The sequence below is a fragment of the Podarcis liolepis genome, assembly GCF_965112155.1.
Source record: "Podarcis liolepis genome assembly, chromosome: 9".
NCBI classification, from domain to species: Eukaryota; Metazoa; Chordata; class Lepidosauria; order Squamata; family Lacertidae; genus Podarcis; species Podarcis liolepis.
The window spans coordinates 46358531-46370801 of record NC_139564.1 but is presented as its reverse complement, the minus strand read 5'-3'; the positions used below and the strand labels follow the sequence as shown (position 1 = coordinate 46370801).

The 12271-nt window shown below is 42.2% G+C and overlaps 1 protein-coding gene and 1 long non-coding RNA gene across 5 annotated transcripts in view; one reads left to right on the top strand and one right to left on the bottom strand.

The window, feature by feature from the left end:
- The window catches only part of LOC310714761, a 107679-nt gene extending 103598 nt beyond the window's left edge, over positions 1–4081 (top strand). The window contains exon 5 of the long non-coding RNA XR_014530046.1: positions 3977–4081. This is a non-coding gene — a long non-coding RNA (uncharacterized lncRNA). The remainder of the gene's footprint in view (positions 1–3976) is intronic.
- GALNTL6 (polypeptide N-acetylgalactosaminyltransferase like 6) overlaps positions 1–12271 on the bottom strand; it is a 458632-nt gene that overhangs the window by 58259 nt on the left and 388102 nt on the right. The gene's annotated exons all lie outside the window — the stretch shown is intronic.

The window sequence follows — 12271 nt, the reverse complement described above, 5'->3', positions numbered from 1 at the left end:
TATAATTTCCACATTGGATCCATGTTTGCTTTACCTTCTGCCTCTGAAAATGTTCAAGTTTCTGATATGCATCTAATCAACACAAGCAAGAAGTTCTGAATCATGAGTCAAACACAAAGTGAGAAAGGCGTGATACCTGATGAAACCTCTTACAGTTTATATTTATATAACGTTTATATGTGAACGTTGTAAGGGCAACTCACGTCCAGATTTCAAAGGAACACCGTGGAGATGTGGTACAATACCTTACACAGGAGGTTTCTTGTTCTAAGGAGTAGGATTATTCTAAAACAAGTCATTTACAAGTCCCTATAGTGTTCTAAAAGCAAAAGAACATCTGATGATCAAACCTCATATCTAAGCAGTCAGGAATGATGGGTGCTTGAGAGAATCACCTACTAAACTGACCTGTGCTCTTAGGAATTTGACAATGGCTGTTCAAGGAACCTACATTGCTTTATTGACAGTGATGGTTGGGGTTCCCTAGGCCAGTGATGGTTCCCTAGGCCAGTGGTGGGGAATCCTTTTCAGTCCAAGATCCACATTCAGTTTGGACAACATGGGCACATACCAATAGCGGGTGGGATTTGGTGCAAAAGTGGGTGGAGCAGGAGAAGTGAGTCTTACTGTTGTACAGCATTTTTAAATTTAAAAAAATCAGACTCTAGTCAGGCGTTTCTGACACCCACCCACATTTTTCCATCCATGCAACCAACAGACATGATCACAGTTTAAGAGCATATTTCAGGAAGGCATGGAGCAGGGCCATGGAGAGGCGTGGCCCAGTGAGGGGTGTGGTCTTGGGGCCAGACAGAGAAGCCTAGAGGGCAGTATTTGGTCTTTGAGTTTGAAGCGTCCCACCCCTGCCAGCGGCAAAACTGCCAGTGACAGAGCAAAGCTGTGGGGAGGAGCCCCTCTGCCCTGATTTTTCATCACTAGGAGCTTCCCTGTAACTGGCAGTCAGAGGAATGACAGCCTTCTCTTCCAGTTATTTGTCTAATCCTCTTTTGAAGCTATCTACTTTGGTGGCTATGACTGGCTCCTGTGGGAGCGAGTTCCATAGTTTAGCTATGTGCAGTGTTAGGAACTACTTTCTTTTATTTGTCCTGACTCTGGTGTTATGAGAGAGGAGGAAAGGAAGGAAACATTTTCTCTATTTTCTCCATGCCATGGTAGACCCTATTTTCCAGGGACGTCCCTGATTTAGAGAAGCTGTCCTAGTTTTTGATTTGATCCCAGTATCCCACCTTTCCTTAGGAGGTCCCTATTTTCATTGGAGCAATGTTGAAAGGTATGGAGTTACCTGACCCCCCCAAGCTGTTTGAAGGCAATCCTGTATAGGGACGGTTTTTTTAAAAAAAAATTATAATGTTTTATTATGTTTTTATATATGTTGGAAGCTGCCCAGAGTGGCTGGGGCAACCCAGTAAGATTTATATTTATAAATAGTAAAATTATCATTATGGAATGGGACATCCCTATTTTCATCTGAGAAATGTTGGAGGGCATGCCGTGCATACTTTTCTAAACTATTAAGCCACCTCTTACTCGCCTTTTCTTGAAATTAAAAAGTCCCATATGCTGCAAATTTTCTTCATAGTCTCTCTTTGATCATTTTTTGGTTGCTCTTTTCTGAATATCAGCTGCAGCGCTCAAGTTACCTGACACTGCACATATTAGCAGATTTCCTGCTTTGATCTTGTAACAAAGTTAACTGCAACTAGAGGGATGCAAAAGGGTTAATCCCAGTCCCAAAGACTACTTCTTACTCAAAGTAAAGCTTGATCAACCCACTCTTTTTTTATCAGAGGAATTCCACAGTACAGCACACACTCTCACACAGAGCCAGCCTGCCTTTTCTCCAGACACTCTCGAACCTGCACACGGTGACACTGATTCAAGCTGACAAGGGCCTCACACTTTGCTAAGTGGATGAGACACACAGTTAATGATCTGGCCTGTGATCTGCCACGGAGCAGAGAAACTGGGTGAATATTGTCCCTTTGATCAGTAATACAGTCAGGGACTGCAAAGGCACTCCTTTCCCACTTATTTGCCCCAGTCCACGCCGGTGGCACATGGGAATAAAAGATAAATGTTCATATTTCATTTACTCCGAAGTCTCTGGAGATTAATACAGCCGTCAGAAGCAATTATTTGGTGGCAAGGATGAAGACCAAAGCTCACGCCGCGCCATGTCTCAGCTACACAAAAGCATTGCCAGCCGGTTATCGCTGGGTAGCAAAGTCCCAGAAAATGCTGTAATTAGGTTGTGGGAAAGGCAGCCGCCCTGGGTGAAATGAGAAGGCAACTAGGTGGCCCAAAGTAATTTGGCTTCCTGACATGTGCTCTTACCTCCATCCTTCCTATTTTATTAGCGCTCTATAATATACCGTTACGCTCTTATGGAAGGTAATGGGGAGGCAGGCACTTAACTGTAATGAAATTAGATTCCTCCTCCTTTGCACCAGAGGCACAATGACATTTTCTTGTAAAAGCCGTGAAAGCAGTTTTTAAAAGTGGAAGTGACAGAAAAACACTGGCACCCACTTCCTGGCAGAGGATGAAGGAGCTGAAAGCTGATGAGGTTGAGCACTTTATTGTCTCGCGTTAGCTCCCGCTCTTCACCCAAAGTCACGACAAAGATGGGCAGGCAGTGCTCTCGACACCCAAGGAAATGAACCTTCCTCTTTTATCACCCCACAAAGAGAGATTGTTTCCACATTCCCACTAAATAAAAATAAAAAGGGGGGGTTTCGGTTTAGTAATAAAAATGAAATGAAAGTCGTCTCTCTATATTTACACAGCCTCATTTGGCGGGATGTGGAATGAGATGGAAATGAGCCTTTCTAAGAGCATGTGTTATGAGAGAGAGCAAGGAAGGGTGGCACAGGATCAACACTATGATACCTGGCATGTGAATCCCTCTGAATAATAAGATCCGGGGTTTGGTGATACTGCTGAAGTACTATTTCCATTAGTACTTTCTATGATTTGTACAGAACAGCCTGACCCAAAATTTGTTGCATAGCAGCAGTAGAGAAACCAGTCAGGTACTGGACTACCAGCACTGGCCGTTCCTTGGTTGGTCCTGGGAGGTGGCTCTGCTCCCAGATGACAAGGCAGAAGCATCTATCAGTATGGCTTTGCACCTACAAGGGGCATTACACAAACAGATCCCTCCAAGGGAAGGGTAAGCAGGCATACGAAATGTAAGGCACAGCAATACCTAGTAGGGACAGGTCAATCTGTCCATTCCAGTTTCTGTTTTTTTCAAGTTTATCCCATTCCCACATCGGTTTGCAAACTTTGAAAATAAATCCTCATGAAAATTCATCATATTTGTGTCTGCATTTCTTCTAATAGCTATTCACGTTTACAAGCAATTTTACTTTCCACATTACTTGCACTACTCTACGGATTTTTCTGCACACTTTCTTCTGACATCTATATCTATATCTATATCTATATCTATATCTATATCTATATCTATATCTATATCTATATCTATATCTATATCTATATCTATATCTATATCTATATCATCTATATCTATATCTATATCATCTATATCTATATCTATCATCTATCCAGGGGTTTTTAAATTTACTGTAGAACTGCATTGCAAAATTCAGGCAAGTGTGAATTTTGAAGAATAGCCTTGTTTCAGTTTGTGGATTGATTCAGGAGATATGAATTGGCCAGATTTGCATTGTGAATGGAACAACGCCCACCCAATCCCATTCTCTCCCTGGCTTAATTGCATCTGGTAAACCTCAGATCAAGTTGTGGTCCTTTACTAATGCTGGCATCACAAAATGAAGACACAGCAGTGACATCAACAGCTTGATACCTGATGTATCTCAGTATCCTTGAATTCTAGTTAAAGGGAAATGCAACGTTATCCGAAGTGTGTTTATGTGTGAGGTGTGGACAAATGTACCCTTCTTAACTGAACAATTTTTCTGTTTCCTAGCAACAAGAGCTGATTTCTGAAACCATTCTGTGGTGTAAATATTTGTGGTGGATTCAAGACAACTAAATCTTTAAAATTATGAATAAAGTTGAGAGGAAAGCCCAGGACTTCTGGGTTAGCGCCTCCGGCAATGGCGGATTTCCTCTGATCGGGAGGAATCCGCTTCGTGGGAATTAGGGTCTGGACCGCCACGGCGAGGCGGAGACCCACCAAAAACCACAGGCGGGAGAAGCTGGTGGATGTGGGATTCGGCTGGCACCTTTTGCGCCTCCCCTACTCGTGGGGAAACCCGGTTTCGGGGATCCGGAGCGACGTGGGGTGAGCGGCGCGGTGCTTCGAATCGACTGCTCTTTTCATGAAGCGAAGCCGCATTGCTGTTGCCGGAGAGTGCTGACTTTTTCCTGTGGACAATTGGACTTTAAACAACTACCCATGAGTAGAACGGAAAATTGGATTATGAAACATCTTAATTTGGCACCGAAGTGGGAAGGTCTAAACAGGAAGTCCGCCTTTCGCTTTTGTAAATAGATTGAAGCAAAGACATTGCAAGCTAAAGTCTGGAAAGTCATTTGTAAATGACTAAATTTCCATCAGCTAAAACTACCAAACCCCCCTTGGAAGCAGGAAAAGAAGGGGGAAATTTTAGACTGTTTAAACCTGCAGGAAAGAGAGTAAAGAAAGACACATTTCCACCGTCTTGAACCTGGGAACGGGGTGTCAGAGACAGACGCTTTGGGGAAGTTCGTTGACTGTGAATAAAACGTTCTTTGACAGATAGTTAAAAAAAGAGAAACATATTGACTCCAGTGTTTCCTTTTGCATTTAAAAGAAACAAAATATCTGAAAAATGAAAGGAATTTTGTTGCTGGATCTGCTTTTAAAAAGACGAATACAAACAGAAATGGTTTCCTCTAGAGGGAGCTTGTGAAACTGTTGCTGGAGTCGATCTGGGGAATTCTACAGCTGTAGAGATTAAGATCGTGAGAACCAGACATTGACCTTGAACAAGAATGTGCCCAGAAGAAGCCTTAGTGCTTGCTTTTTGCAAGACAAGCGCTTTACTGGAACAGCTACATGAGAAGATGGATTTGATGACTGTTGCAGTTAGCAATTTTGGACAAACAGTGAATACCTATATAGAAACCACTCAGGAACCAACCCAGGAATTTGCTTTGACAGGGCAAGTTGTGCAGAAGACAAAGGAGGAGGTTGTTGCTGAACCTCAAGTGATAGAAATGGAGAGAGCCGCGGCCTTGCAGGAACGTAAATTGTTGTTTCTGACGACTGAACCTGGAGAAAGCCAGATTTGGAGAGATGGAGTACTGTTTGGTTTGGAGATGGGAAGTTGGATAGATCCCCCTATGCAGGGATGTTTTGATCTTTGGGATCTGGTTTCGGGCCAGGGGGAGTTTGGAGTTGTGGGGGCCCTTAACCTTGTAGGGACTTTGAAACATGGCTTCAAATATTTTTTGGATTTCAGTGCTGACTATGGAGAATGGGCTGACCGGTCGAGAAGGGATAAAGACATTGTCAAGTTGGAGTCTCCCCGAGATCTACCCCTCAGTGAGAAAGGAAGGAAATTAAGAATAAGATCAGCAGAAGACAAAGTAAAGTGCAGGTATAAACAGGAAGAAGACCTGCAGAAGGGACATGGAAAAGACTTAAGAGCCTCGGATAGAAGGTCACCAGGTTGATGGACTAGATGGAAGGGATAGAAAGGACTGACAAAACCCGAGACCAGGAAGAAGAGACGATGGATGAAGATTGGAAGAAAGTTTGAAAATTCATTTAGAGAATTATTGTAAAATTAATGAGTGTTAGAAAAAATGTTGGAATGAAACTATTTGGCTTTAGTAGAAATGCTAAAAGGAATTATGTATAAATAAGTTTTAAGTTTTAAGCTTTAGGGCTTTTTATGGTAAGATAAGGTTAAAATAAATTAAGGTAATTTAATGACAGAATATAGTGAAAGATGGAAAGGATTTGCTCAGATAATTAATAACTAGAATACAAAAAAGGGAGGTGTGAGGAGGTCAATGAAACAAGTTAACGAAAGATAAAGATTTGGGAATATTGGATTTGTTTTTAATTTTTTTGTTTGCTTTTGTTTTTGGTTTGGATGTATTATGTGTTTTGTTTTTTTGTTTTTTGTTTTTATTGACTTATATTGTTTAATTCCTTTTTTGTCTATCTTTTTTCCTTTTCCTTTTTTTCTCTGTAATTTTAAATTCTCAATAAATATCATTTAAAAAAAAAGAAAAAAGAGAGGAAAGCCCAGATAAGATGTCCTATCCAGGGTGAATGGAGAAACATGATGGGACTGAGATTCATGTCCAGCTGAAAGTCTGCATAGACCTTACGCATATACAACCGCATATGGAAAATACATTATCTCTATGACCAGGAATTGTTTTGCTGGAGTTCACAGTGAGATGTATTCATGTAAGTATCATTAGGCAGACATTCAACTGATTGCACACAGGCTGGGATGGTGCCTGCATTCACTCATCATGCCTACCAGCGGAATGGGACCAAGAAATGTTTAAGCGTTTAAGGGCAAGATTGAAGGGTGACACCAGTTCTTCTCAAGTTTATGATCATTTCTTCTAGTCTACATTTCATTTTCTGATAAGAATATAAGAAGGTGCCATGCCAAAGGAAGAATCTTAAGGCTGCATATATGATTCCCACATTTATGTTTTCTCAGCAATAATGGAATAAGATCAGCCTTTGAAGACAACTCACATGGAATAACCCAGTTTGGCTCTTCAGTATGTACTTATTGGACTTCTGCATAAACTTGTTCATGGTCGAATATTGTTGATTTAATTGAGTGTTCAAAGGATTATCTCACATTGGTCATGATATGCAGGAATAGATATTCTAAAATTATATGCTGTCTTTCAACCCTAAAAAAAGCCACCCAGGCATCTCACATAAAAGCAGTAGAAATACATTAAAACCGTGGAGCGTTATAATCGAGATGTGGAAAATATGGAAACAACGAGGAGAAGCAGGACTAAGATGTGGAGATTTGCTTCAGAGATCCAGACAGTGGGGAGGTCCAAAAAATTAATAAATATAATTTGGATTATAATTTGGTCTTTTTATTTTAGTTTTTTTAATTTGAATTGAAGTATTATGATTGGCTAGATTAATTGGATGTTTCTTATTGGAAAATCAATAAAAATGATTATTATTTTTTTAAAAAGAAATACATTAAAACCCAACGTACCTTCTAGATGTTGGACTTCAGCTCCCATCATCCCTGGTTGGGCTTATTGGAGCTGAAATCCAACAACATCTGGAAGTTTCAAGTTTGAGGAAGATCATTCCCCATCCCAAGCTAAAAGCTAGGTGAATTTGTCAAAAGTCTTTAACTTTTTTTTGAAAAAGCATTTAAGAAAGGCACCATACAAAAGCCTTTAAGATCATGGTGCAGAGGCCAGTAGTTTAAGAAACAAAAAGCACACTTCTTCAACCTGGTGGCCTTCAGATGTTTGGAACCACAATCCCCCACCAAACCCGGTCAGTGCAGCTTGGTACCAAGTGGGGGAAGGCTGAAATAACACAAGATACTGCTCTGTTGGTTTCTCTCAAGATATATTAGGCTGTAAACACAAACATCTCTATTAATGTTTTTTAAAAATTGCATGGATACAACGCAAGAATGGAGTAAATTTTTTTTTAAAAAAATTATGAATGGGATTAAGGAGTTCCAATGCAAAACACTCTTCACTAGGACTCAAGCTTCGACAAAAGCAATGCAGTCGAAACTAAGTTGTCTTTGGGGGTCAATTAAAGTGGACTCTCGACAAGCTCTTTCCATCTTTTATGACTACAGCGGTCCTGGAAGGGCAAGACCTTCGTTAGTTGGAAGACGCAGTGCTTCAGCAAAGAGCAATAGACGGAAAGAGATTGACTGCATTTCGCTGGAGAAAAATGAGTCTTGCAGAAGTCAGCATTCTGTCTCTGTCTGTTCTGTTCCCAGGAAAGAGACAACTACAAGCATATCTGACATAGCGTGCTCCATTTTAGTGATTTTTCTACCCTCGTACATCACCCTGTCAGCACCAATACCCTTTGGATACCCTTCCCTCCTTATCATTCTGGGAGTGGCACATAAACTTGCATTTCCCAAGGTGACAACTCTACACAGTTAAGAGCTCCCTGCGTAGAAATCTAAAATGAACGAGTCTCCCCTTCTCCCTGTGCCTCTGCTGAGAAATTCATCTTGAGGCTTGATTTCAACATCCTGCTGCACTGGCAAGATTAGCAAGCAGAACCGTGGGGATTCAGTAGTCTCCCCTGCTTTAGGTTCCATTTTAGAGCTCAGATGAGAATACCTAGGGATCAAATTCTGGTAAACGTGATGAACACGGAAAGCATAAGTAAAAGGAAACAGCGAAAGCTCATTCAGTGCCATCTTCTGTAATCTGAGTCTACACTTCAGGTGGCATCTGAAAGCTACTAGATGGCCTGTTGTGAAACAAGAGAAAAATGATAAGCAGCAGCAAGCAACAGCAACAGACCCACTGTTTTTCTATTGAGTCAAGAGAATTAATAATGTAGATACCCTGTAGCCATGGAGCACCAGCTAGGAAGATTCCATACGTGACCCAGTAGCAAGACCTTCCAAAGCAAACGAGTTCAGAAAGGTAACATTCATTGTATCCGGGAAGGTGTGTGACACTGGGCCATGGGCAGCAGCAAAGTGTGGTCAGCATCTGGGACAGAAGTAGGTAGGAAGTATGAAACAGATCAGCCCTGCTGCATCAGGCCAGTGACCCATCTAGACCAGCACCCTCATTTCACAGCGGTCAGCCAAATGCCTATGAGAAGTCGGCAAGCAGGACAGGAACATATCAGCACACTTCCTGCTTGTGATTCCCAGCCTGTGATTCACAGGCAGGCTACCTCTGACAGGGGCAGAAGAATAGAGCTATCACAGCTAGTAGCCATTGATAGCTTTATTCTCCATGACTTTGTCTGATCAAAGGGTCAAGCCACAATATCAGAATGAATGACCAAAAATGATCAAAAGTTCAAGCCAGAAGTTCAGAGGTAGAGCTGTAGGTCTGAGTTACTATGAGGGCTGAGCCAAAAGATCAGATGCCAGCCCAGCCCAATCCAATCCACAATCACACATGTATTTTTTTATATAACTAAGCCAGGAGCCAGGTGCAGAGAGAAAGGGCTGGTCTGCCTTCAGATGAGAACTGATGGTGATTTGGCAAGGTTCCTATTCATATTTGTGACTCTTATACTGTTTCCTGCAAGAGCTGGCCAATGAAATCCAACTCTGCAGATGGAGCTTGCTTGTGAAACACAGAAGACCCAGACCTCTAGAGTGCTATGCTTCATTTGCTTCCCCTGGGTTTCAACCAGAGCGCTGAAGTGCTGAAACTCAGAGGTTGAGACTCCACTTCACTGGCTGAAATCCAGAGACCCCTTCTCCAAGAGCCTGACAGTGTATTTGTGTGAGGAGGGGGAGAAGAGTGTGACTGCCATTCCCCGCCCCCAACTTATCTGATTAACCCCCCCTCTCTATACTTGTATTCTCTTACATACACAAGCACGCCTTCTGTAATGGTAATGGAAGTCAATATAGATGAGCTGAATGCCAAAGTCAAATCAGCTAAAGTATCAGTTTGAGGGCCGTTGATTTGAGAATGAGAAAAGTGGTAGAAAGTGAGACAAGGAATGGGTTGAGGGAGACAAATGCCCGTGAGATGAGCTCTATGGCGAGGGTTCTAGGCAGAACTAAACATTTCTAGGCAAGCTATAAAATAGTGAAGAAGAAGAAGAGTTTGGATTTGATATCCCGCTTTATCACTATCCGAAGGAATCTCAAAGCGGCTAACATTCTCCTTTCCCTTCCTCCCCCACAACAAACACTCTGTGAGGTGAGTGGACCTGAGAGGCTTCAGAGAAGTGTGACTGGCCCAAGGTCACCCAGCAGCTGCATGTGGAGGAGCGGGGAATTGAACCCAGTTCACCAGATTACGATTTCACCGCTCTTAACCACTACACCACACTGAGAAGAGGCAAGGGCCTTTCATAGAATGAAATAGGCATCCGGTCACATGAAGGTGCGCCCCCACCACTTTCAAGCGGTGAGGCTAATGTATCATTCATGACAACAGGCAATGCCATAGTGGATACTTTAAAGCCAACCACATTGGTTCTCCCACATTTGCATGCAGTGGCTCACCATATGAATTGGGCAGCTAATGCATGCCTACCACAAGCCACCCACAAGTGTTTACACTGGTAATGTGCCAGTTTGATTGTCACAAGCCACTGCATAAGAAAATCTAATTGCATGGAACAGTTTCTATGTGGTTGCATTTAAAGTGGCTAGAGATGCTTGAAGAATTTGATTTCTGTGAACACTGATGGGGAATGATCTGATCTGCACCTTGGGGATTAGTGTGTAGATCAGAAGGGAAATTATCCACTGGATTCAGCACTTTTACAATAAAGTTCTTAGCTCAAAAACAAGTACCAAGGTAAGTTAAAATATGCACTTTAGGATAAAATACTTTTAGGAATGGATAAATTGAGAAGAAATATGTATTTTGTGATTAAATATGTAAAATACAGATTTTTAAAAAGCGAATTAATATGAAAAAGATACTTATTCGCAAACACATACTTATTAACGCACGCATGTGAAATTGATGACTCAAACCCCCAGGTTCTTATCTGAGAGGGATTTAACCCAGGTTTTTATGGAAGAATGGATCTTATCAATCTGGGTAGCTGAAAATGAAAACATAGGCAGTTGCAGCATATTATATAATGCACTAACGATCTGTCAGACATTCCATTTGTTTCCCAAGGTGTAAAAAAAATGTCAATTTCTTCCCAGGAACTTTCCATTTCTACTTGGATAATTCATCTTTGGAGTTTTTTCAAGTGCAGACAACAGTGTCTGTGCAATACACAATGCACATTGTTTCTGAAGATGAATAGGGCCTCTTATGTTTTTCTAAATTAAAAAATCATTATCACCCTGCTTATTGCAGCACTATTTAGATAAATATGATAAAAGAAATCATACATTGGAAGAGGCCTATTGCTAGACTACCAAGGCAACTGAAATGGTACCACCCACACATGCTAAAATTATCCATATGCTTACTGGGCACTTCAGATTGGTATTTCGATTATTAATCTTAAAAATAACACTTTGTGAAATAAAAGCTTTTGCGGAGAGGCCAGCTCGGTAGGGTGGCTACAACTCAGAAGGTCTAATTGCTATGCTGGGCTGCCTCCCCCTTGGATACATCCTCCTTTAATAAACTGTTTTAGTGATTTCTGAAAGCTCCATTCACACAAATCTATTCTAAATTATGTTCCTCGACTGTGTTAAATAGCTTAACAAATCACTGAAGGCTGTTCTTTATTAAGGGGGAAAAAAGGTTGCTTTCTTAGTGAAATGCGTGGCAGTTTGGGGTGAATTAATGACATTAGAAATATCTACCCTTCAGGGAACATTTTTCAAACACCACCTACACGATGTCAGGGTTGATCATCACTTCAGCACACCGAATCTTATTTTGCCTCCATGTCTTAATGTGGTCCAACTGTACAGTGTCAACCATAATCAGGGGCATCTTGCCCATAGACATTAGTGACGTAGGGCACCAGGATTTTGGAGGGTGCCACAGGCTGGTGTCCGGGAAGGAGAGTCAGGGTGCGCTCCCTTCCTCGCTCTGGGGCAGCCCTCTACTCTCCTCTCAGCCATCCATTGGAGCACGCTGTGTCTGGCTCAGGGAAGCCCCTTTGGATCCCCTCCCGCAGGGGCTGCCTGGGCACCTGGCGGGTGCAATTGGGGGTCATTGGGTGTAGAGCCATTCCCAGATGCCTGATTGCTTGCTCCTTTGTCCCCTCAAGACTCTGCCCCCTGACTCTCACAGCATCCTTGGAAGGTTTGCCGGCGTCCTGAGTGAGTAGCTGGAGGGAAGTGGGAGCAGCGACTCGACAGAGGGATTCCCACCCAGTCCCAGTCCCTTTGAGCCACTGGGAGCCAGCTAGGAGAGAGAGAGAGAGAGAGAGAGAGAGAGAGAGAGAGAGAGAGATGGATGGGTGCTCCTAGTTGGCTCTCAGCTGGGGGGGTGGAGAGAGGGATGGGAGCTCCTAGCTGTCCCAGACTGGGTTACAATTCTAAATTTAAAATTTAAAACAGTTAACAATCAAAAGAATAGAGTGGGCCCTGAAAACACACATCTCAAAGGTGGAGAGGTTCATCTTCTTCATCTTTTGCCAAAAGCTGAATAGAGAAGAAGC